The following is a 25370-nucleotide window of genomic DNA, read 5'->3' as shown; positions in this document are numbered from 1 at the left end:
TTTGTTTGTTTGTTTGTTTGTTTGTTTTTGGTGGTACTGGGGTTCCTGGAAACCCTTCTATCTCCAGGCTACACTCCCGGACCTATTTTTATATACTTTTTAAATTTGGAAACAGGATCTCTTAAGCCTGTGCGGCTGGCTTCGAACCTGGGCGATCCTCCTGTCTCCGACTCCCAAGCGCAGGGATTACAAGCAAGCGCCACCACGCCGATTTACCATTTAAATTTTAAAAAATGGATTTTATTATGTTGTCTTTATAGTAAAATAAAACTTTATTTCTTGGTGCTGGGGTGTGAACCCAGGGGCATTCTACCTCTGAGCTACACCCCCGACCCTAGTAGTGGAGGGCCTCCGTGGCTGAGGTTGGCCGCGAACCTGCGATCCTCCCAAGTACTGGGATGACAAGCTGCGGGCGACCTGCAGGCTGGGACCGCTCACTCGGCTTCCCCGCCAAGTTATGTTACCTGCTCTACCTTGATTTTTCATTTTCTGAAAGCGAGGTGCATTTGAAGCCCCCAGGAGAAACTGCGGGCAACTTAAGTTCCAGACAGAGTGCGACGGGCTGAGGAGCGATGGCTGACGGCACGATTACTAGAGGGGCAGCTGGGGAACTTGAACGCCACGGCCCCAGGTCCGCGCGCCGGTGGCCCGCACTGGCCGAGCTCGGCGGCTCGCGTCCCGGCTGGGCAGGGAGGGAGGCTCCGCGGGGCCCCGCCGGCGGCCCGGCCTCCCAGGCTTGGGGTGCGGGCCACGGGCGGATCCCGGCGGCCGGAGCGAGCCCCGCCAGCCCTGCGCCGCCCGGCCGCCCCGCTTACCTTCCGCCCGGCCGCCTCCTCTCCGCGCAGCTCGGCTTCCCCCTCGCAGCCGCCGGCGGGAGAGAGCGGCCGAGCGCAGCCTGGACAACAGCGCCCCCTGGCGGCCGGAGGCTGCAGTGCAGGGCGCGGCCCACCCACCCCTGGAGCTCTGGAACCCCAAGGGCCATGAGGTTTGCGGCTGGAGTTGTCAAGGGACATTTTTGCTTTCTTCTCCTTTTGACCTTTGGGTTTGGCTCAGCTTCAAAACCTTTTAGTTTCTCGTGTATGTTCTGTATAAATAGGAGACATGTCGTAGAAATGTCTATTTAAGCCTGGCATGGTGGAGCACGTTTATAATCCCAGTGCTTGAGGGGCTGAGACAGGAGGATCGCAAGTTCGAAGCCATCCTTAGCTACTTAGTGAGGCTCTCAGCAACTTAGTGAGACCCTGTTTCCAAATAAAGTATAAAAATAGTATAACCCGGAGGTAGAAAAGCACCTGGCTTCCACCCCCAGTAACACACACACACACACACACACACACACACACACACACACACAGTGTAAAGATTCTGATAGAGGCAAAAGATTACAAAGGAGGCCATCAGCCAGCGATCTGCTTTATTCAGCACCCTTTGGGATGGGTCAGGAGTCCTGGGGGAAGAGGCGACCAGTCCCAATCAGTGGTGGGAGTCACCTACCCAACAGAGCAGAAGTACTTCTGCTTTTAGGCCCATATTTTTTGGGGTAGGACTAAGCGTGGGAATGCAGAATTCTCCTCCAGGACATCTGTAGTTTCCCGAGCTGACTCTCTGCCTCCAGGGTTCTGCCTCCTGCCTTCACTGCGAGATCACGTGGGGGAGGGGAAGGACCCGAATTATCAGAAAGAAAGAAAGAAAGAAAGAAAGAAAGAAAGAAAGAAAGAAAGAAAGAAAGAAAGGTCTATTTAATGGACACGGAAAGTATTCTGATATAGGAAAGAGGGCTTAGATGTGGGCTCTTGCCACCCCTCTCTCCTTTAGGGGGCAGAGTAATTTAAGTGAACAGTTAATCCTTTGCCGTTTATGTTAGGGCCTTCAGATCCTAAGACACAGATGCACATAGCTGTGATTGAGGCAACAGGTGTGTGTGCACGTTGGTTTGCGCATACTTTGTTGAAGTTTAAGTTTGTAAGTGTACAAGTTTTATTAAGACATAGAATGGGAGGTACTCAGATTTTGACATCGGTTTTTGTAAAGCTCTGGCCCCCCCCACCCCCCCACCCCCGCGCGCCTTTTTTTTTTGTACTGGAAATTGAAACCAGGGCATTCTAACTTCGAGCTACACCTCCACCCCTATTTTTTTACTTTTTATTTTGAAACAGGGTCTCACTAAATTGCAGGGGGCCTCACTAAGTAGCTGAGGCTTGTGGAGAACCTGCAATCCTCCTGTCTCAGCTTCCCAAGTACTGGGATTACAAGCAATTGCCACCTCTCAGCAAACTCTGGCATTTGGATTTTGAACTTTATTTTTTTCAAGTAAAAGTACATTTGACATGATGTTTAATTTTTAGTTTCTTTTTTTCTTTCTTTCTTTCTTTCTTTCTTTCTTTCTTTCTTTTTAATTGGTGGTACTGGAGTTCCTGGAAGCCCTTCTACCTCCAGGCTACACTCCCAGACCTATTTTTACATTTTTATTTGGAAACAGGGTCTCCTAAGCCAGCATGCGCGGCTGGCTTTGAACCTGAGCGATCCTCCTGGCTTCGCGCCATCCTCCTGTCTCTGCCTCCCAAGCCCGGGGATTACAAGCGTGCGCCACCACGCCCGGCTATGATGTTTAATTTTTAATGCTCATTGACATCTGGTATCGCTAGGCAATCTTCTAACAAAATTGTTATATTTTCATCAAAAAGCTGCCCTAGCTTTTTTTTTTAGCCAGGCGTGGTGCCCCACGCTTGTAATCCTAGTTCTTGGGAGGCTGAGAAAGGAGGATCCCAGGTAGCTGCCAGCCTCAGCTACCTAGTGAGGCCTTCAGCAACTTAGTGAGACCCTGTTTCAAAATAAAGTATAAAAATAGGGCTGGGGGTATAGCTCGGAGGTAGAATGCCCCTGGGGTCCATCCCCACTATGGAGAAGAAAAAAAAAGAAAAGAAAAGAAAAGAAAAAAAAGCTGCCCCAAACCTAAGAACAACTACTGGGCTGCAAAATATTATTGTGTTGTATCAACAGACTCAAACTTTCTCCTTATCCTTTGAGGGTCTTTTCACTAATCTAAATATCATTATGGAAACAAAAGCACTTTTGATGTCCTGATCAAAGCGATCAGATAAAAAATAAGACATAAGACGTATGAAAAGAGCATAAATGCATGTAAAGACAACAAAGGAAGGCCTAAAGGCCTTGTCACTTTTTACTGATATAAATACAATGCAGATGATCTGAGTAAATGATAAGTCAATCTATTTTATGATGCTTTCAAGAAGTTAAAGAGTGATGCCAGTCTAGATGCTTTTATAATCTTCATTTTGAACAACATCATCAATATTTAATAACATATAATAGGAGATTTTATATTTAATGAGATTGTATAAAGCAGAAGTTCATCTGTGTGAAAGCACATTCAAATTGATCAAAGACAGCTGTTCTAAACAGGGGACCCCAAACTGAGCCCTAGAGTAAGGTAGAATAGAAGAAATAAAGTTTTAGATAGAAAAGAGACCTATTGGGAAGAGAAGAAAGATAAGGTTTTAAAATCTGAAATCTTCAGTTAACAGAGCTTGGTTATTATTAAGAAGTCAGGCCCACACTTTTAAATTAAAACAGGGTGGTGATAAGTTGGGTCTCTCCCCCAAGTGATCTCTCAGCTGGAACAGGAGGCGGAACCCCGGAAGCCAGAAACGGAGATAATTGCGAGACTCCAGGTTCCTCGAGACTCCAAAGATCGCGAGATTACAGATTTCACAAGAGAATTGGCATGCCTATAAAACATCGGTGCCTTCAATGTACCATGTGACTTAGGTCAATCAGGACTATGCACAACTCCCCAGACGCGTGGCCCATTGGTCCCTTCCCCCATGGCTGGCTGACTCTCCGGAGGGGCCGGGTCCAAATAAAACAGCGGTCTCTGATAACCCAGTTGGTGTTTTTACCTCCCTCCTAAACCCCCTAACTCTATTTTCAACAGACGGCTCGGGAAATTCCTGAGGCAATTAAACCTGAGAGCTTCACCCTTTGTCAAAGTTCCATTTCCCTCCAGGAAGATCCCCAAGTCTCCCAAAGTCACACTTCTTGTTAACAGAGTCCCACACTGCCACAGCCCTATTCCTGATCCTTAGCTCCCTACTTCTTGTCTCCTACTCTGAGGACTCCTCAGATGAGGACTCTGATGAAACTGATGCTTTTTTTAAAGGCAGAATTAATAGTTGACTTATAATTTTTTTTGTGTGTGGTGCTGGGGGTGGAACCCAGAGGTGTTTTACCTTCGGGCTACACTCCCAGACCTATTTTCTATTTTATTTGGAAACAGGGTCTGACTAAGTTGCTGAGAGCCTCACTAAGTAGCTGAGGCTGGCTTCGAACCTATGCGATCCTCTTGTCTCAGCCTCCCAAGAACTGGGATTACAAGCGTGAGCCACCACGCCCGGCTTGACTTATAATATCTAATAAAAGTTATACATTATCAGTGTTTTAGTCAAAGGCAGGTTTTTGTTTATTCATTGTTTCTTGTTTGTTTTGCTAAGTTGCAAAGGCTAGACTTGAATGTGCTATCCTCCTGTCTCAGCCTCCCAAGTTCTAGGATTACAAGTATGCACCACTGTGCCCAGAAAAAGACAGGTTTTTAATAAACAGTATAATTGCTGGCTTTTTGTTTTAATATGGCAGAAATCTTGCCAAAGTATATGGTATAATTAGTGTGAGCAAGGAAATCTAACTCCCTTGAATCAATGATTAGTTGACAAATGTAAAAATTAAGCATGCGGTGGTAGTTTGCAAAAAATAGTCTGACTTGTTATTATTAGATATAAAGTGACCCCTAACGAACTCATTTATTAATATTCAGGGTTGATATAGTAGAGTCCTGAGGGTTGTAATCCCAGCAGTGGATAAGTCCTTTGTAATGGGTTTACCTGAGTGGTGCCCATAGTCTGGTAGGCTGTGGCTGGAGGAAGGGATCAGGGGTAGCAGCCTTGGAGATCTTATGTGTGTGGTTGGTTCTGTGCTGTGAACTTGCTCAATCAGGAATAATAAATCGGGCACTGAGTCCCTTTGGGACCAAGATCCTCAGAAAGATGGGCAAGGGCTTCGGCTGTAGTTCTGCAGCCACTTATCTGCAGCGATTTTTTCCCTTTCTATGAAACAAACTCCTTTAAGTTCCTGTTCACGGTGCTAAAAGTGGAGATTCCTCTCTGGGAAAAAATCTGAAATAATTGACATGGACAACTGCCTTCTGTATAATTGACAATGTTTTAATTTCCATCACCAGTATTTATACCCTATACCCCGTGTAAGCACCAAAGGACAATAGTGAGGCATTAAGTGTAAACAAGATAAACAGGATAAAAGAAGATCCATGGCGTCACAGTTTAAGATTCGTCTGGGACTAGGTGATTAAAGTCAGCCCCCTTGGCCTTTGTCATTGGAATCAGGTTTCTGGCCTCACAGGTGAGCCCTAGGGGGCAAGGTCTGGAGTCCAGAAAGGCATCCGGGACAGGCAGGCCATCCATAAAGGCGGGGGTCACACCCAAAGTCCGTTTTGGGGAAATTCAGTCTTCTAGGATCTCCTTTGATCCTTCCAGAGTCTTTTTGTCTCTAGGGCTTAGTCCAGGCCCTCCTTTATCAAGATCCATAGGCTGCATTGCAGATTTGTCCGGTCCTGTCTGCTCCGCCATCCCCTATAAGGCAATACTTATATTACAGTTAGTAGACAGAACAAAAACATTATAACACAGGTGATTGGATTTCTATAATTGTTCTTTAAGGCATGATCTTGAAGCAGACTTTTGAGTTTTTTACTGTCCTGCTGCTGAGTCACAAATGGTAGGCTTCTGTTAAGGTAAGAGCTTATCAGCATCTCTTAAGGGGAAAACAAATGGCCCAGATTCCAGAGACAGTTTTACATCTCTTTGGGAAATGGGGCAAGAGGTAGGTTTGCAGCTTCCCCTGCTGGCAGAGAGGTGCTGGGAGCTAATCTTTAGATCAAAGGACCTGCCTGCAGAAAAAACTGAAAGGAATTTTGCAGCCCCTGAATTATGGCTGCCCTTCATTACAGCTGGAACAATATAGAGAAATTTTGAGGGTTCAGACAGTTTACTAGAAAATTTATCTTTCATGGACTCAACTTCTTCCACAGTCCTAATTCTTGGGATCCTGTTTTACATCATTGGAGCTTCTTATTAGTGTAGAAATCTAAGAGCAGGGAGTATTTTTGCCAGAGATGACGTCTTCTTCCTCGGGGCGTGGCCTCTGTGGGCCTTGCCGAATGCAAGCGTTTGTCACGCTTGCATTTTGCCGAGGGGGGACGGTGGCAGTTCTGTAATGGTGAGACTTCTCTCTTCCTTCTGGCCACCATGATGTGAGCACAGCCCATGTGCTGTCCTTCTCTGTGCCTCCCCCTGCCATGCCCTGAGATTTACGGCTCCTGGCCTCACCTGGCCTGAACCTGAAACAGTAGAAAATAGATCTTTTCTCTATGTTGGTCAAACTTTAAGTAAGGTTGCTAACTGGAACACACTTCGGCATCCAGTCTATGTCCACATTCCACACTTTTCCCCACGTGCTCCCACTCGAGCTCTGGGGTAGGCCTTGTAGTGTCATAAACAGCATGATAACTTCTGTGGGTTCTTGGCTTCTGTGGAAAAAAGAATTTCAACACTTGCCAGTGAGAGATAAAAACAGATTTTAATTTAAGGAAAGTAAGGATACATGTTCAGGTGAAATGTGGGCCATTTCAAGAGAGCATGAGAGCCGCCCTGGGATCTTTTGCAATCCCTCTTTATAGGGTATCTAAAAAGGGGCTGGCTAATGGGTGCAGGGCAAAATAGACAGCCTCTTCTCTTTGAAACTTTCTGCTTCAAAAAACTGATAATTCTTTTGGGCCAGGACTCCTCAGAGTAGGAGACAAGAAGTAGGGAGCTAGGGAGCAGAAATAGGGCTGTGGCAGTGTGGGGCTCTGTAAACAACAAGTGTAACTTTGGGGGATCTTCCTGGAGAGGAATGGAACTTTGCCAAAGGGTGAAGCTCTCAGGTTTTAATTGCCTCAGGAATTTCCTGAGCCATCCTATTTTAATCTAAAAGTATGAGCCTGATTTGTTAATAATAACCAAGCTCTGTTAACTGAAGATTTCAGATTTTAAAACCTTACCCTTCTTCCCTTCCCAAGGAGTTTTCTTTCTACCTAAAATGTTTTTTCTTCCATTCTACCTTACCAGTGGGGCTGATTTGATATCAGCAATTGGGATGCAAAAGTGGCTATAAGAGCACTTAAGTGGTAAACATGCTCCAGCAAACTTACTGGAGATGAAAATACCCAGAGTTGAGCCGAGATCCCATTCCTGGAGCAAAGCCTCTGATTCTGTATGTCTGGGGTGAGGCCCGAGAATTCCTGTTTTTATCAAGGTCCTGGATGCTGTTGCTGATGGTCTTCTTTGAGCTGCACCATGAAAACTACTGACCAACTTGACAGGGAAGTTTCTTTTCACCACTTGCCAAATAAAATATTATTGCTTTCTGTTAAATAGTTTCTACTTTGAGGAGAGGAGTATATAATGTTGTAACTTATTATAAGAAAATCTTCAAAAATTAAAAAAAAATTTTTTTTTGGTGGTACTAGGGGTGGAACCCAGAGGCTTTCTACCTCTGGGCTATACTCCCAGACCTATTTTTAATATTTTATTTGGAAACAGGGTCTTACTAAGTTGCTGAGAGCCTTGTTATACTCAAAGTCCAGGACCCCAGGGTGACAGAGACCACCACCACACACAACAATTGAAACAACAGGAAGGGGTTTATTGGGGAAGTAGCTTGAGCTGGGGTCCAAGTCTCATCCAACACATTGAAATCTTGACAAGGACCCCGAGTCTTTGTTCCAAGGCAGTTTTATACATTTCAGTCACTCAGGCTGTGATTTACAAAGGAGTTTTTAAACCAAAAGGAATTTTTACTGCTGTTATCACAAGCAATGAACAGGATACTTGGTGCCTCCCATTTGGTTCGTGCCTCCTGAGGTTGGTTGGGAGTTTTTCATCCTGACCCAGGTGCCAAAACAGGCACTTAACTGTTAGTTGTATTCCTGGGAAACTGAAACTTAGACCTAGCATGTTTGCTGTATGGATAAAGCCTGTCATGGACCCACTTTGGTCCTACAGCCTCACTAAGTACCTGAGGCTGGCTTTGAACCTGTGTGACCCTCCTGTCTCAGCCTCCCAAGCACGGGGATTACAAGCGTGCGCCACCACAACTGGCTTGAAATTTTAAATTTTTGACCCAAGAATGCCTCCAGAAAACTGAACAAGCATTTCTGATGGTTAGGATTTAAATACAAGTGATGTTAATCATAAATATTTATGGATTATGACCAGCACAAAGACAATGGAGTGGGACAACTTTTTATAGTATGCTTGTATTGGTGCATTATAGTCTCACATCATAATGTAAATCATATTAACAATAACATACATGCACACAGCACTTGGTGGCCCTCCTGCTTCCCCATTTCCCCCCTTCCCAATACAGAGTACTGTGACTGATGTTGGTGTATTCACATATATACACATAGTTGATGGTAGTATTTCTACTGATGAACCTCAGCCTTCCCTTACCATTTCCTTAGACCTCCTCCCTGGCTCCACTGAGGTTTCTCCTCCATTATCTGGAGTCCCTTTGATATCCCAGTTATTCCCTAGCTTTGGAATATTAGAGAAAACATATGACGCTTCACTTTCTGTGACTGGCTCATCTCTTAACATAATGTTCTCCAAGACCTTTGATTATCTTGCAAATGATGTAATTACATTGTGTGAATAGTTTTGTAACCTCTTCATCTGTTGGTGGACACCTAGGTTGGTTTCATAATTTGGCTATTGTGAATTGTGCTGCTATGATCATGAGTATGCATATATTACTATAGTTCTCTGATTTCAGCCCCTTTGGAAATGTACCCAGGATTGTTATACCGGGATCATATGGTGGATCTATTCCCGGCTTTCTGAAGAATCGCCCCACTGATCTCCACAGTGCCTGAACTAGTTTGCACTTCCACTAAAAAAGTGTAGAAGAGTCCCCGGTTCCTCACATCTTTACTAACATTTATTGTTATTTGATTTTTTTTAATGTGAATTAAAAATGTGTGTATTTTATTTTTTAATTTTTTATTGGTGCATTGTAGTAATAGATCTTAATGAGATACACGATGGTGGAGACATACATGCACACATCACCCAATTAGCCCTTACCCAATTTCCGCCCCATTCCCTCCCCCTCTATCCTTCTCGTGCTTGGCTTAGTAACTGACTTTGATATGCTTGTTAAAGTACATCATGTGCATTAGAGAATTTCACTCTCCCCTCCATCTCCTCAGTTAGGTCACTTTATTTGCTCATCTGTAGAATCTCCTTCATTTAGAGTTCTTCCTTTTACCCATTTCTCCCTAGCTTTCACATATTAAGGAAAGCATCCAATTTCTTATTTTTTGTGACTGACTAATCTCACTTAGCATAATGTCCTCCAGTTCCATCCATTTCCCTGTAAATGATGTAATTGTGTTTTTCTTTATGGCTGAGTAAAATGCCATTGTGTACATATCCCACGGTTTTGTAATCCATTCATCTGTTGACGAACATCATGGTTGGTTCCATAGTTTGACAACGGTGAATTGTGCAGCTATGAACATAGATACACATGCATTAGACTGGTAGTTTTATTTCTTTTCTTTTTGGGTATATTGCTGGACCAAATGGTAAGTTCATTCCCATTCTTCTGAGGATCCTCCATACTGTTTTCCAAAGTAGTTGCACTAATTTGCAATTCTACCAACAATGTTTAGAGTTCCCACCCCTCCACCCTAGCATTTGTTGTTGTTTATGTTCTGAATGATTACCTTTCTCGTTGGAGTTAGGTGGAATCTCAGGGTAGTTTTGATTTGCATCTCTCTGATTGCTAATGATGTTGAACATTTTTTATGCCTTTATTGGCCATTTGAATTTCCTCCTTTGTGAAGTGTCTATTTAATTTACTTGCCCATTTTTTGATTGGGTTATTTGTTTTCTTAGTGCTGAGTTTCTTGAGATCTCTGTATATTCTAGATATTAGTCCTCTATCGGAAAAGTAGTTGGCAAAAATCTTCTTCCATTTTGTTGGCTCTCAGTTGAGGTTCTTGATACTTTCCTTTGCTGTACAGCTCTTCAGTTTCATGCAATCCCACATATTGATTAGTCTTTTAGTTTCTTGTGCCTTTGGGGTCTTGTTGAGAAAGTTTTTTACCTGTGCCTATGTGTTGCAGTGTTGAACCTATGCCCTCTTCAAGGAGCCTCAAGGTCTCTGGTCTAATTTCCAAGTCTTTGATCCATCTTGAATTAACTCTTGTGGAAGGTGAGAAAGTGGGATTAATTTTCATTTCTCTGCATATGGTTTTGCCAACATCACTTATTGAACATGCTGTCATTTTTTGGCCCCTTTGTCAAAAATCAATTGGCTGTGTGTGTGTTTGTTTCTGAGTCTTCTATTCTGCTGTTTTTATTACTATGGCTTTGTAGTCTAGTTTTAAATTGGGTATTATGATTCCTCCTGCATGGTTTTTGTTGCTGAGAATTACTTTGGTTATTCTGGGTTTTTCAATGTTCCAAATAAATTTAAGGATTGATTTTTCTATGTCTGTGAGAAATAATCTTGGTAATTTAATGGGTATCATGTTGAATCTGTAGATCACTTTTGGAAGTATGTTCATTTTGATGATATTTATTCTGCCTATCCATGAACATGGAAGATCTTTTCATCTTCTAAGGTCTTGTTCAATTTTTTTTCAGCATTTTATAATTTTCTTTGTAGAAGTCCTTTACCTCCTTGGTTAAGTTTATTCCTAAGTATTTATTTTTTTGTGGGAAATCCTGAGTGGAAGTGTTTTCTGGATTTATTTTTTCAGTGGATGTATGGTTGGTGTACAGAAAAGCTTCTGATTTTTTAAAGATTGATTTTGTATCCAGACACTTTGCTGAGTTTGTTGATCAGTTCTATAAGCCTTTTGGTTGAGTTTATTGGATCTTCTTAGTATCATGTCATCTGCAAATAGTGAAAGTTTGAGTTCTTCTTTTCCTATTTGTACTCCTTTGATTTTCTTTTCTTGCCTTATTGCTCTGGCTAGAGTCTCAAGAACTATACTGAAAAGAAGTGTTGATAATGAACATCTTTGTCTTGTTCCTGTTTTTAGGGTGAATTCTCAAAGTTTTCCCCCCACTTAATATGATGTCAGCTGTGGGCCTATTGTAGATTGCCTTTATGATGTTGTGGTATGTTCCTTCTGTTCTGATTCTCAGCACTGCTTTTATCATAAATGTGTGTTGGATTTTATCAAATGCTTTTTCAGCATCTATTAGAATGATCTTGTGATTTTTTTTGTCTTTGGTTCTGTTTATATGATGAATTACATGGATTGACTTTCGTATGCTAAACCAGCTTTGCATCCCTGGGATGAACCATATCCTGGTTATGGTGTATAATTTCTTTTAATGTGGATTTTTTTTTTTTTACTACTAGGAAGGAACCCAGGGGCTTTTCTACCTCCAGGATATAGACCTATTTTATACTTTGTTTGGAAACAGAGTCTCACTAAGTTACTGAGAGCCTCATTAGGTAGCTGAGGCTGGCTTCAAACCTCTGCAATCCTCCTGTCTCTGCCTCCCAAGAACCAGGATTACAAGCATGCTCACTACCACACCCAGCTCTTAATGTGGTTTTGAATGCATGTTGCTGGTATTTTGCTTAGCAGTTTTGCATCCAAGTTCATCAGAGATATAAGCCTGAAGTTTTCCTTCCTTGAACTTTCTTTATTTGGTTTTGGTATTAATGTTATATTGGCTTCATAGAATATATTTGGGAGAGTCTCGGTTTTTTTCTATTTCATGAAATAGATTAAGGAGTATCAGCATCAGCATTAGCTCTTCTTTTTTTTTTTTTTTTTTTTTTTTTTTTGGTGGTACTGGGGTTCCTGGAAGCCCTTCTACCTCCGGGCTACGCTCCCAGACCTATTTTATATTTTTGAAACAGGGTCTCTTACGCCAGCGCGGCTGGCTTCGAACCTGCGCGATCCTCCTGTCTCCGCCTCCCAAGCGCGGGGATTACAAGCGTGCGCCACCACGCCCGGCTTTTTTTTTTTTTTTTTTTTTTTTGCAGGTCTGGGGATTTGACCTCTGAGCTACACCTTCTGCCCTATTTTTTATTCTTTATTTTGAAACAGGGTCTCACTAAGTTTCAGAGAGCCTCACTGAGTAGCTGAGGCTGTCTGCAAACCATGATCCTCCGGTCTTAGCCTCCCGAATGCTGGGATTACAAGCGTGTACCACCACACCCGGTTTGGGATTAGCACTTCTGTAAAGGTTTTATAAAACTCACTTGGGAAACCATCTGGTCCTGGGCTTTTCTTTGATAACAAGCTCTTTATTGCTGTTTCAATTTATTTGATTACTATTGGTTAGTTTAAATTTTGTATATCTTCTTGACTCAGTTTAGGCAGGTTGTATTTATCTAGAAAGTTGCCAGTTTCCTCCAGATTTTGCATTTTGTTGAAGTATAGTTTGTTTGTTTGTTTTGTTTTTGTGGGTCTGGGAATGGAATCCAGGGGCATTCGACCTCCAAGGTACACCTCCTGCCCTATTTTTTTTTTATTATTTATTTTCAGACAGGGTCTCACAAGTTGCGGAGGGCCTCACTAAATAGCTGAGGTTGTCCATGAATCACAATCCTCCAGTCTCAGCCTCCTGAATGCTGGGATTACAAGCGTGTGCCACCACACCTGGCTTTGAAGTATAGCTTTTAAAAGTAGCTTCTGATAATCCTCTGGCTTTCTATACTGTCAGTAGTGATATCTCCTTTTGCATCACTTATCTTCATAATTTGGGCTGATTCTCATTCTATTCTCTCTCTCTCTCTCTCTCTCTCTCTCTCTCTCTCTCTCTCTCTCGTTAGGTTGACTAGTGGTTTATCTATCTTGTTAATTTTTTCAAGAAACCACCTTTTTTTTCTGGATTTTTTAATTCTCTATTTTGTTTATTTCTGTTTTGATTGTAATAATTTTCTGTCGTCTATAGGCTTTGGGATTAGATTATTCCTGTTTTTCAAAGGCTTTGAGGCATGTCATTAGGTTATTTATTTGATGATTTTCTGTTTTTCTTATGTGAGCACTCCCAGAGGTTTTGATATGTTGCATCTCTATTTTTGTTTGCTTCTAGAAATGTCTTGATTTCCCACCTTACTTCTTCTATGACCCACTTTTCATTCAGCAGTGTGGTGTTCAGTCTCCACATGTTTCTCTGGGTCTTCTTATAGTTGATTTCTACTTTCATTCCATTATGGTCTGAAAAGATACAGAGAAGTGTGTCACATTTTTTAAATTTGCTAGTGCTCACTTTGTGGCCCAGCATGTGATATGTTTTGGAGAAGGTTCCATGAGCAGTTGAGAAAAATGTGAACTCTGTATAGTTGGGTGAAATATTACATATGTGTCTAACAGGTCTATTTGATTAATGGTGTTCTTTAGGTCTGAGGCATCTTTACTGATCTTTTGTCTAGAAGATCAGTCTAATGGTGTGAGAGGGGTGTTGAAGTTTCCCAATATTACTGTATTCATATTTATGTGTGACTTAATGTTTTATGAAAGTAGCTGCACATATGTTTGGAACATAAATGTTGACTATCATTATTTCTTCTTGCTGGATTGTTCCTTTTACCAGTAAAAATGACCTGCTTTATCTCTTCTTATAAGCGTGGGCTTGAAGTCTAATTTGTCTGATATCATAGTTACTACTCCTGCTTGTCTTTGAGTCCATTTGGCATGGATTACCTTGCTCCAGTCCTTTACCTTAAGTTTGTTACTATCTTTACTTGTAAGGTGTGTTTGTTGCAGGCAGCAGATAGATGGATTCTGGTTTTTAATCCATTTTGCCACTTTATGTCTTTTTATTGGGGACTTGAGGCCATTTACATTCAGTGTGATTATTGAGAGATGATTTTTAATTCCTAATATGTTGAGATTTAACTTCTGTTTGAAATAGTTTGTTCTTCTTTGCTTAGTTGTCTGCTGGATGAAAATTCTTATTTCAATGGTTCTGGTGTGTATTACTTATTTCTTCTTTGCACTCAATCTCTGAGTATTTTCTCTAGTGCTGGTTTTGGAAACATAAATTCCTTCAGCTTCTGTCTATCATGAAAGATTTTTATTTCCCCATCTAATTTGAGACATGGTTTTGCTGAAATTTTGGGCTTAAAATTGTTTTCTTTCAGAGTTTGGAATATGTTACTCCAGGCCCTCTGGCTTTCATGACTTGGTTTGGGAAGTCTGGAGTAATTATAATTGGTTTCTCTCTGAATGTCACTTGGTCTTTTGTTTTTGTTGCCTTTAAGATTCTCTTCTTGGCTTCTACATTGATCATTTTGACTATTATGTGGCGTGGGGAACCTTTTCTCTGATCTTGTCTAAAGGGGGTTCTACAAATTCCCTGTACCTGTGTGTTGATTTCTTGTTCTATGTTTGGAAAATTTTCTTCTATTACTTATTTGAAAAGATTGTTGAGTGCTTTGGTTTCACCTTCTTTTCCCTCCTCTATTTTGATTATTCTTAGGTTAGCTCTTTTAAGATGAGCCAATATTTCTTCAGTGTGTAACTCCTGTTGTCAATTGTTTTTCCTAAGTTATTAACTATGTGTTCATTTTTGGAGTGATCATCTTCTAGAAGCAAGATTCTATTCTTCATGTGATTTATTCAGTTGTTTATAGTTTGAATAGATGCCTTTACTTCAATGATTGCATCCTTTATTTCTTTCACACTCTCTTTAAATTATTTTTGGAATTCCTATATTATTTTTAAAGTTACAATACTGATTTGACCTTCTGGAGAGCTCTGCAATTCTGTGTTATCAGGTTCTGTTATTGTGGGGTTGTGGGAGTTAATTGCTCCCTTGTTGTTCCTCCTTCTCATGGTTTCAGAAGTTTGTATCTGTTGCTTTTGATAGATTTCTCTCAGTCTCTAGGTGTCAGCTGGTATATCCAAGGGCAAGTTGTATTGTATTCAACAGTGAAGGTTTTACTGAGGAGGGAAGTAAAGTCATAAGTGGAAGATTAGGGTAAAGCCTCAGATAGGGTCAAATAGAACAAAAGTATGAGTTTGGTAAGGTAGCATATATACTAGAAATTTGAGATAGTGAAAATGTAGTATTATTCTAGTAACCAATATAGAAGTGGATTTAATATAAGTCAAGGGAGAGAGAAAAAGAAGGAAAAAGATAGAAAAGGGATAGAGAGAAAAGAGTAGCTATGTACAAGGGAAGAAGCTTGGGAAATATTTTTGGGAAAAGGGTAACAAGAAAACAGGCATACACACTCACACACACACACACACACACACACACACAAAAAAAAAAAAAAAAAAAAAAAAAAAAAGAACAAAAAAGCCGGGCATGGTGGCGCATGCTTGTAATCCCAGCATTTGGGAGGCTGAGACTGAATCATGGTTCGCGGACAGCCTCAGCTACTTAGTGAGGTTCTCCGCAACTCAGTGAGACCCTGTTTCAAAATAAAGAATAAAAAATAGAGCAGGGGATGTAGCTCGGAGGTCAAATGCCCCTGGGTTCCATCCCCAGACCCGCAAAAAAAAAAAAAAAGAACAAAAAACAAAAATAACCACAACAACAAATTAATGCAACTCTACAAATAAATGACTATTTAGCAGGCAGGGCCTCTGCAATCTCTCTGTGCAGATACTGAGTGCTACCAGCACCTTTCTTGCTGTGAGTCTGGTTCTCTGAGTCTTTCTTAGTCTATGTAGATGATTGCTATCAGTGGGGCTGGATCTAATGTTAAGTGCAGCTCACACTCCATGCTCTCCACAGATTTGGAGTATTGGTCTCTTCCTGCCTTCATTAATGGTGTATGCCTCTGAGACCAAATTAAATGTAAGAATCTCTATTCTCTACAGCTAGGGCTGGTCTTGTCTGACTTATCCCCATTCACCACGATTGGGTGGTCTGTGGTGATCTTGGAGATCCTACTAGTTGGGTCTAGTGTTAAGCGTAGGTCTCTCCTCAAACTTTCCACTGATCAGAGCCTGAGTCTTTTTGAGCCTCTGCTATGTTCAACTGCAGACCCCACTCCCATCTCTCTGGGTTGAACTGTAAAGTCTCAGACCCAGGGAGTTTATTGAAGCTATGCGAGTCTCTGGGGGTGCTGGGCTGAGTGTTTTCCCACGGAACCACAACTTCACTTATGGTGTTATTGAACGCCACCCTGGATCTCTGGAGGGTGTGGTAATCTCAGCTGCCACTATTTGCTGGGTTGAACCACAAAGTCTCAGACCCAGGGAGTTTATCAGGGCTACACGAGTTCTTGGGGGCACCTTGCTGGGCATTCTCCTTTGGGGACCTCAGCTTCACTTATGATTTTGGTGCAAGCTGGTCTGGTTTTCTGGAGGGTGTGGTGAGCTTGGCCACCATTGCTGCAAGTTGTAGCTGTGTTTGTGCAGAAGGAACTGATAACTTCCAATTCCGATTATCTGCAGCTGCTTACTCCAGGTCCTTGGATGTTTTCCTGATTGTCCCTGGAGTCAGGTACAGAGAGGTAAGATGGTGCTGCCATGGCACCCTCAGCTACAAGGCGGGCAGGTTTCTTTTCTGGTGTTGAGCTCTACTCTGGATCCCTGGAGGGTGTGGTGAGCTTGGCTGCCTGGCTCAGTTGTCCATTTTTTTTATTTGATTATTTATATTTTCAGTGCAATGTCTTTTAAATTCTTTGTATATTCTAAATATCAGTCCTCTATCAGAGGGATAGCTGTCAAAGCTCTTCTCCCTTTCCATAGGCTTTCTCTTTAGATTCTTGGTGGTTTCCCTTTGACTTGCAGAAAGTTTTTAGTTTGATATCATCAAACAATTTTATTCAGACACAGTGGTGTTTATCCTGAGAAAGCTGCTTATAAAGACTCATTAAAATATAGATTTTTAGCCGAGCGTGGTGGCACATGCTTGTAATCCCAGCATTTGGGAGGCTGAGACCAGAGGATCGCAGTTCACAGACAGCCTTAGCTACTTAGTGAGGCCCTCTGCAACTCAGTGAGACCTGGTTTCAAAATAAAGAATAAAAAATAGGGCAGTGGGTGTAGCTCAGAGGTCGAATGCCCCTGGGTTCCATCCCCAGACCCGCAAAAAAAAAAAAAAAAAAAAAAAAAAAAATAGAAATTTTAGGAAAATTAGAAGAGCTAGGCTAATTATTTTTAACTTCATCCTTTGAGGGCATAAAATGAATAACTGAATTACTGAGACGCCAAAAGTATAGTAAAATCTTTAATAATTCTAAAAGAATAGCCCATAATACTTTGAATGAAAATATAGTCTTAAAACAAGTACTATGGATTTTCTTGTTTTTTCAAGTTTAACTTCCCCACCCCCTTCTACTTCTATTTCTCTTTCATTTGAAACCATGGAGCTTTCCTCAAGCCACTTGGAAGTTATTATACAGCAAATGACAGGCAAGTCAAAGTATTTGTAGATTGCGGTATTTTTACTCACACAAAACTGTGAATGTGCCAAGTTAAAGGTAATCTGATGATAAGCTAAGTGCTTTTTTTTAAATTAAAGTAAGTTGATGAAAGCTTTCTTGATGAAAGTTGATGAAAGTGCTTTTCTTGATTAAATAAGAAAAACTAGCCAGGCGTGGTGATGAATGCTTGTAATCCCAGTCCTTGGGAGGCTGAGAAAGGAGGATCCGGTTCAGAGAACCTCAGCTACTTAGTGAGGCCCTCTGCAACTCAGTGAGACCCTGTTTCAAAATAAAGAATAAAAAATAGGGCTGGGGGATAGCTCAGAGGTAGAATGCCCCTGGGTTTCAACCCCAGTACTGCCAAAATAAATAAATAAATAAATAAATAAATAAATAAATAAATAAATAAGAAAGACTTTACATACTTGAGGTGAATAACCAATAGCTAAATCTAAGGAAACAAAGAAGGATATGAGAAGAAGAAATGGAAGAACTGATGTAAGAAACAGTCCAAGTTATGCTGTGCCTATGTATGAAAGTAGGATTATGAGTCTCACTATTTTGTACAGGAAAGAGTAGGTAGTAAGGTGGGACCTGAAAGGAAGCACACTCAGACCTGTGTGCAGATTTACCTGTATCACTTTGAACCTCACAATGATGTATAATTACAATGTACCAATAACAATAAAACTATAAAAAATGTACAATGAAAAGACTGAAATCTCCAGAGAAAGACAGTGTCACAGGCTAACAGGACCAGGAAGGCATTTTAACCTGAGCAAAATACCCACTCTGTTTCTGTGTCATACTGCCAGACCTCTACCACTCTCTAAGCTGCTGGGAATGCCCTATCCTTCTTCCTTCATGAACAGGTTTTACATATTTTCTTCCAGGAAGAGGTAGAGCTCTGATAGGAAAGCAGGCAAAAAATGCTCTGCCATTTGCCTGGGAACTGATGAAATAAGGCAAGGAAAAACAGGTATATTATAGTGGGAAGTGAGTGAATCAGGACAGAAAGAATAACAAAACTATGTAATTATTGGGGATTATTTTATCTTGTTCAAATTCTCTTTAATATTGTGTGTGTGTGTGTGTGTGTGTGTGTGTGTGTGTGTGTCTGTCCACGTGCATGCATGTGTTACTGGAGATTGAACATGGGGACATTCTACCTCCAAGCTATACCCCCAGCTTTTTATTTTTATTTATTTTTTTACTTTTTTGCAGGTCTGGAAAGGAACCCAGGGGCATTCGACCTCCAAGCTACACCCCCAGCTGTATTTTTATTCTTTATTTTCAAACAGGGTCTCACTGAGCTGCAGAGGGCCTCACTAAGTAGCTTAGGCTGTCCTCAAACTGCTGGTCTCAGCCTCCCAAATGCTGGGATTACAAGCGTGCGCCACCACAACTGGCTCTCTTTTAAAATTTTTAATCAGGGTCTTGATAAGATTGCTGAGAGTTTTTTTAAGTTGCTAAAGCTGGTCTCAAACCTGTGATCCTCCTGTCTGAGCATCATAGTTACTGGGATTACAGGCCCACACCACCACAACTAGCTCAAATTCTCCTTATGATCCTTTCTTTCTTTTTTCTTTCCTTCATTTTTTTCCTTCCTTCCTTCCTTCCTTCCTTCCTTCCTTCCTTCCTTCCTTCCTTCCTTCCTTCCTTCCTTTTTTGTGTGGCTCTGGGGTTTGAACCCAGAGGCATCTGCCTCTAAGCTATACCTCTAAACCCTATTTTATTTTTTATTTAGAAACAGAATCTTGCTTTGTTGACAAGAGTTTCACTACTTGCTGAGACTGTCCTCAAACCTATAATCCTCCTGTCTCGGCCTCCCAAGTACTGGGATTACAAGAGTGTGCCACCATGCCTGGCTTTTTATTATTATTGATGCACTTATTTTCAATAACTATTTAAGATATGAACTGGTGGGCCCTCCCCTAGTGTGTTAGTCAGCTTTTGTTACCATAACAAAATCCCTAACTTAAATGACTTTTAAGGAGGAAAGATTTATTTTGACTCAACAGCTTTAGGATTTTTAGTCCATGGTCAGTTGGTTTTGTTGCTTTGAGGTATATGATAATGCAGAGCATCTTGTCAGAGAGCATGTGCCAGATTAAAGCTGCTCACCTCATGATAACTAAGAAGCAAAGAGAAAGACAAAAGGATTTGGGGGAGGGGTATTTTAATAGCCCCTTCCAGAACATGCCCTACCACCTTTTAAAGATTCCACATTGCCGGGAGTGGTGGTGCACGCTTGTAATCTTCTCGCTTGGGAGGCGGAGACAGGAGGATCACAAGGACAGGAGGTTGGAAGCCAGCCTCGGTGGCTTTAGAGACCCTGTTTCCAAATAAGAACATAAAAATAGGTCTGGGAGTGTAGCCCGGAGGTAGAAGGGCTTCCAGAAACCCCAGCACCACCAAAATAAATTTTAAAAATTAAAATTAAATATTTCACATTTCCCAACAATGCTCAGGACCAAGCTTTCAACACATGGGCCTTTGGGGGAACATTCCATATCTAAACTATGGCACCTGCTAATCAATTTTTAAATTTCTACAGCCACATAGTAGTTGAATTTTGCAATTCATTTGCATCTTATTAAATTTCACAGAGCTTAGAAGATTTCTAGCTGATAATCAAATATTCATCAAATATATTTTCATTTTTTCTATGCTTTTGGGACTCTAATTACTCACATATTAAATTTGTCTTTAATTATTAATAATTTGGAATTTTTTATTGCTTTCTGGTAATCAAAATTTTTCTCATTTTCTGTTAGTACCATATACATTGGAGATCATTATCAGTTTGAGGAAAATCTCCATTCAGTTTTTCCACATTTGGAAGGGTTTTCCATACCCTAATATCTACCTCCATACATTTCCAAACTCTTTTCTTCTTAACCAGTTCATACTCAAATCTGCTTGGTTCTGGTTGCCACTGGTCATATTTGAATGACAATGAGACCTGGATCTTGGCACCTTGGTGACCACATCAGTCAGTAGAGGGCCAGGAGAACAGTTCCCGGAACCACCCTTAACCCATAACATGTAACAGGAACTTAATATAAACACGGATAAATGTGAGCCACACAAATGTATCTCAAAACAAAACCCCATTGAACTCACCCAAACCCTTAGTTGGCCTGTGTAGCCCCTGCCAACTCCATATGATAAGAGAGGAAGGGCAACAGAGAAGAAACTGGAGTCAAAAGAGGTCACTGTCTCACCTGATTATAGCTTAAATATTTTAGCAAATTTTACAGAAACATGTTGCTATAAGGACACACTGCTAGGGCCTCTGCTGGAGTCTTGGAGGCCCATGAAACTCAATGTTCCTTATCTGCTTATACAAAGTAAATCTGATTTGTATTTAAGTATTATTAAAGATCTCCTTCTCCTGAAGAGTTAACTAATATGTAATGTGGGCTCTGAAATAATCATACACCAAGAAAGGAGAGCTCAGGCTTTGCTCTGCATATAAATTCACATACGTGATCTTGGAGCAATTTAGATTCAGTACTGCATCAACCCTGTTCCCCCAACAGTCTCATTTCAGTAGGACTTCTTGAAGGAAGGGGCAATAGAGAAATAGTTATACCCCAAAGTCCTATCTGTCTCTGCAAGTCTAAGTCCAGAATACTTTCATTGGTTTGCTAGAGCCGCCATAACAAAATATCACAGATTGGGTGGCTTAAACAACAGAAATTTATTTTCTTATGGTTCTGTGCGATGGATGTCCAAGACCAAAGTCCCAGCAGGAATGGTTTCTTCTGAGGCCTCTCTCCTGGCTTGCAGGTGGTCATACTTCTATGCATGCTCACCCCTGGTATCTTGCTCTGTGATCAGATTTCCTTTCTTAAAAGGATACCAGTCAGATTGGATTTGTACCCACCCCAATGCCTTTTAAATTAATCACCTCTTTAAAGGCCTTATCTCCAAATATGGTCACATTCTGAGGCACTGAGTGTTAGCTCTTCAATATACAACATACATAAAAGGGACACAATTCAGTCAGGAGTGGTAGCGCACGCTTGTTATCCCAGTGCTTGGGAGGCCGAGACAGGAGGATCACACAGGTTCAAAGCCAGCCTCAGCTACTTAGTGAGGTTCTCAGCAACTTAGCGAGACCCTGTTTCCAAATAAAGTATAAAATAGGTCTGGGAGTATAGCCCAGAGGTAGAAAAAGCCCCTGGTTTCTACCCCCAGTATCACCCCCTAAAAAAAAGTTTAAAAAAATAAAAAAAATAAAAGAGACACGATTCACCCTATAACAACAGGGCTTCTGAGTTCTTCCTTTCTCTTTCAGAGTTCTCAGAAGCCAAAGATGGTGAGGGTGTTTGTTATAAAGTGCATTTTTCTTATAGAAGGCTGAAGGCTGAAATATATAAAGGCTTACCTCCCTCCACTCTGCATCCCCTCCAACCCACCAGAAGAGTCTCTTTTCTCTCAAATACTTGGCAGAAAGCAACTACACATTCTGTTTCCTTCTACTCATCTTTTCCAATAGGCCAAGGAAGCCACATGGTCTTTCTGATTCAGGATGTGGCTAAGAAGCACTGACTCTGGATGCCATGGTTTTAAATCTACATACAGACTAATACAGGCTGTGTGCACAATTGACAGTGTTTACTATACTAGGAGAAGAAAAATGCAACATATTTGAGCATCAAAGCTTAAAAGAATGGATAGCCATTTCTTGTCCATGTTCACCCTACAGATACTATCTGCTGAGCTGTTGGGTCATCAGAATAGCTGATCCACAGACCTCAAACCCCCAAAAGGGTGTGAAGTATATGCTTCCCATCAAAACCGCACAAAAAATGATGGCTAATTTACTTCTTTGTCTTGTATTTTTTTTAAGTTTAGTACCAAAGGAATTACTTGACCTCATTGTTTTATTTCTATAAATTTTGATTAATGTTTTCAGTAGTCTGTCCCATTGGATTAAAATTGACCTGAAGAAATAATGCTCTTAATTTTAACATTTTGAGATTCTCTTCCATACAGGAATATTAAATTGCTGAAACTGTTATTTTCTATCCCAGATAACAATGAAATTAAACTAATATCTGTTAAATACCTATTACATGTCAAATGCTATACTCAGTACTTTCACATGTCCAATAATCAGGGCTAGCAATAATTGAGGATATAATGAAGTTACCTTTGCAATGAGTCTACTTCAGTCACACAGGAGTTCCTTACTTATATATTTATTTGTATTTTACATTATTAATCTCCATGTTACACTTAAAGTATAAGGCATTATATGAATTTTCTATAAGAAATAGAATTTTATTGTCTGTGTCTATGTCTCCATCTAAAATTTAACTGTGGATAGTGCAGGGACCGGTGAGGATGAGCTTGAGGGGAAGCGGTGGAGACTCCTGTGCAGAGTTCCCCTCGGTGTCGAGCTGTGGCAGAACGACTCCAAGATGGAAAGAGCGCTGAACTCCTACTTGGAGGACAGCACCCTGGAGGGCACAGCCCCAGGACTCCGAGGAGGTGGAAGAGGGCTGTGTCCACAGAACCAATGAAGAAGCAACTGATTCCACTAGTTCAAAATTTAATTCAGCTGGGCGTGATGGCTCACGCTTGTAATCCCAGCATTTGGTACAAGAGAATCATGATTCGAGGACAGCCTTGGCTACTTAGTGAGGCCCTTTGAAAATCAGTGAGACCCTGTTTCAAATTAGTTAAAAATAAGGGCTGGATGGGTAGCTTGGAGGTAGAATGCCCCCGGGTTCCATCCCCAGTACCGCAAAATAGAAAACAAAAACAAAAAGCCCCCAAAAGCAAAATAGAAAATAAAAATAGGGCTAGGGGTATAGCTTGGATGTAGAATGCCTTTGGATGTAGAAAAGCAACAACAACAATAACAACAACAACCACAAAACTTAGTCCATCTGTAAATCCTCAGCATGAAGATGGTAGTATGTTCACTTTCATTACCTGGAATATTGATGGGCTGGATTGAAATAATTTGCAAGAGAGGGCTCAAGGAGTGTGTTCCTACTTAACTTGGCATAGCCCAGATGTGATATTTCTGCAGAACGTAATTTCCCCATACTATAGTTACCTAAAGAAGAGAGAAAATGTTATGAAATCATAATAGGTCACAAAGAAGGATATTTCACAACTGTAATGTTGAAGAAACCAAGAGTGAAATTAAAAAGCCAAGAGATTGTTTCTTTTCTAAGTACTGAAATGATGAGAAACCTTTTGTGTGTCCATGTGAATTGGTCTGGAAATGAACTTTACTTATAACTTCCCATTTGGAGAGCACCAGAGGGCATGCTAAGGAACAAATGAACCAATTAAAAATTGTTTTAGCAGGGCATGGTGATGACAGTGCACACTTGTAATCCCATCATTTGAGTGGCTGAGACAGAAGGATCTCAGTTTGCGGATAGCCTCAGCTACTTAGCGAGGCCCTTTGCAACTCAGTGAGACCCTGTTTCAAAACTAAAGAATAAAAAACAGGGCTGCGGGGGGGGGGCGGGGGGATCACTCAGAGATAGAATGCCCCTGGGTTCTATTGATAGTACCGCAAAAAACAAAAAAACAAAATTGTTTTAAAGAAAATGCAAGAGGCTCCAGAGTCAGCTACTATTATCTTTATAGGAGACATAAACTTAAGCAATCGAGAAGTTATTAAATATGACGGTTTACCTGACAACAGTTTGGGTGTCTGGGAATTTTTTGGCAAACTTAAGCATTGCCAGTATACATGGGGTACACAGATGATCTCTAATCTTCATTTTGATTAAATATTCCTCAGAGAAGCTGCGGAAAAGGGCCACATTATTCGCCAAAGTTTGGACCTCTTTGGGTTGGAAAAACTGGACTGTGGTCATTAGTGAAGATGACCACTGGGGTCTTCTGTGCAACTTAAATGTAATATTGTGAGAAGCTTTTCAAATAAGGCCTTTAAATGTTTTGAGTAGTCTTGTTTTAAATTTTTGTGTCTATTTTCTGAGTATCTGGAAAAGTAGGATTTGTTCCTAATTTGGTTTAATGTTATGCTAATGTTTATTTAAACCAAAGCATGCCTGTGTTCATTCATTCTTTGAGGACGTTTAATGGAAGGGCACAAAGCCTGTAGACCTTTTAGCAGTGCTCTGAGCTGCCAGCTGGAATCCCACCAGGGGCCACATTGACTCAGGGATAACCTTGATAGTACTTGGGGTTTTTTTGTTTTTCAGTTAGGCACCAAAATAGTTAATATTTTTCTTTTTCTTTTTCTTTTTTTCTTTTTTTTTTTTTTTTTTTGGTGGTGGTACTGGGGTTCCTGGAAGCCCTTCTACCTCCGGGCTACACTCCCAGATCTATTTTTTTTTTTTTTTACATTTTTATTTTTGGAAACAGGGTCTCCTAAGCCAGCGCGCGGCTGGCTTCGAACCTGCGCAATCCTCCTGTCTCTGCCTCCCAAGCACGGGGATTACAAGCGTGCGCCACCACACCCGGCAAAATAGTTAATATTTTTCAGTAAGTCATTAAAAGAGAAAAGATACTGAGTTACTAGCCTGGGGCTCTTGTCCTACTTCAGAAATTTATATAATGTTAAATGAAAAAGCCGATTATCTGTAGTTAAGGAAATGATGGCTGTCTATATCAGACTAAGTAATTGGTAAATTATGTTTAAAAACTTATGATTTGAGCCGGGCGTGGTGGCGCACGCTTGTAATCCCCGCGCTTGGGAGGTTGAGACAGGAGGATTGCGCAGGTTCAAAGCGAGCCTCAGCTGGCCTAAGAGACCCTGTTTCCAAATAAAACATAAAATAGGTCTGGGAGTGTAGCCTGGAGGTAGAAGGCCCCTGGGTTCCATCCCCAGTACCACCAAAAAGAAAAAAAAAACAAAAACTTAT

At 41.1% G+C, this 25370-nt stretch overlaps 1 pseudogene across 1 annotated transcript; it reads left to right on the top strand.

Moving 5' to 3' along the window:
• Nucleotides 1–572: 572 nt before the first annotated feature.
• LOC308266037 (tyrosyl-DNA phosphodiesterase 2-like) lies at nt 573–24411 on the top strand (annotated as a pseudogene). The gene is made up of 4 exons: nt 573–985; nt 22844–23020; nt 23362–23828; nt 24075–24411. The product of its transcript is annotated as a tyrosyl-DNA phosphodiesterase 2-like (transcript).
• Nucleotides 24412–25370: the final 959 nt, after the last annotated feature.

This window comes from Muscardinus avellanarius, assembly GCF_963383645.1.
Source record: "Muscardinus avellanarius genome assembly, chromosome: 8".
Classification (NCBI taxonomy): Eukaryota; Metazoa; Chordata; class Mammalia; order Rodentia; family Gliridae; genus Muscardinus; species Muscardinus avellanarius.
Note: the sequence above shows the minus strand (reverse complement) of the source record. Positions and strands in the feature narration are given on the sequence as shown.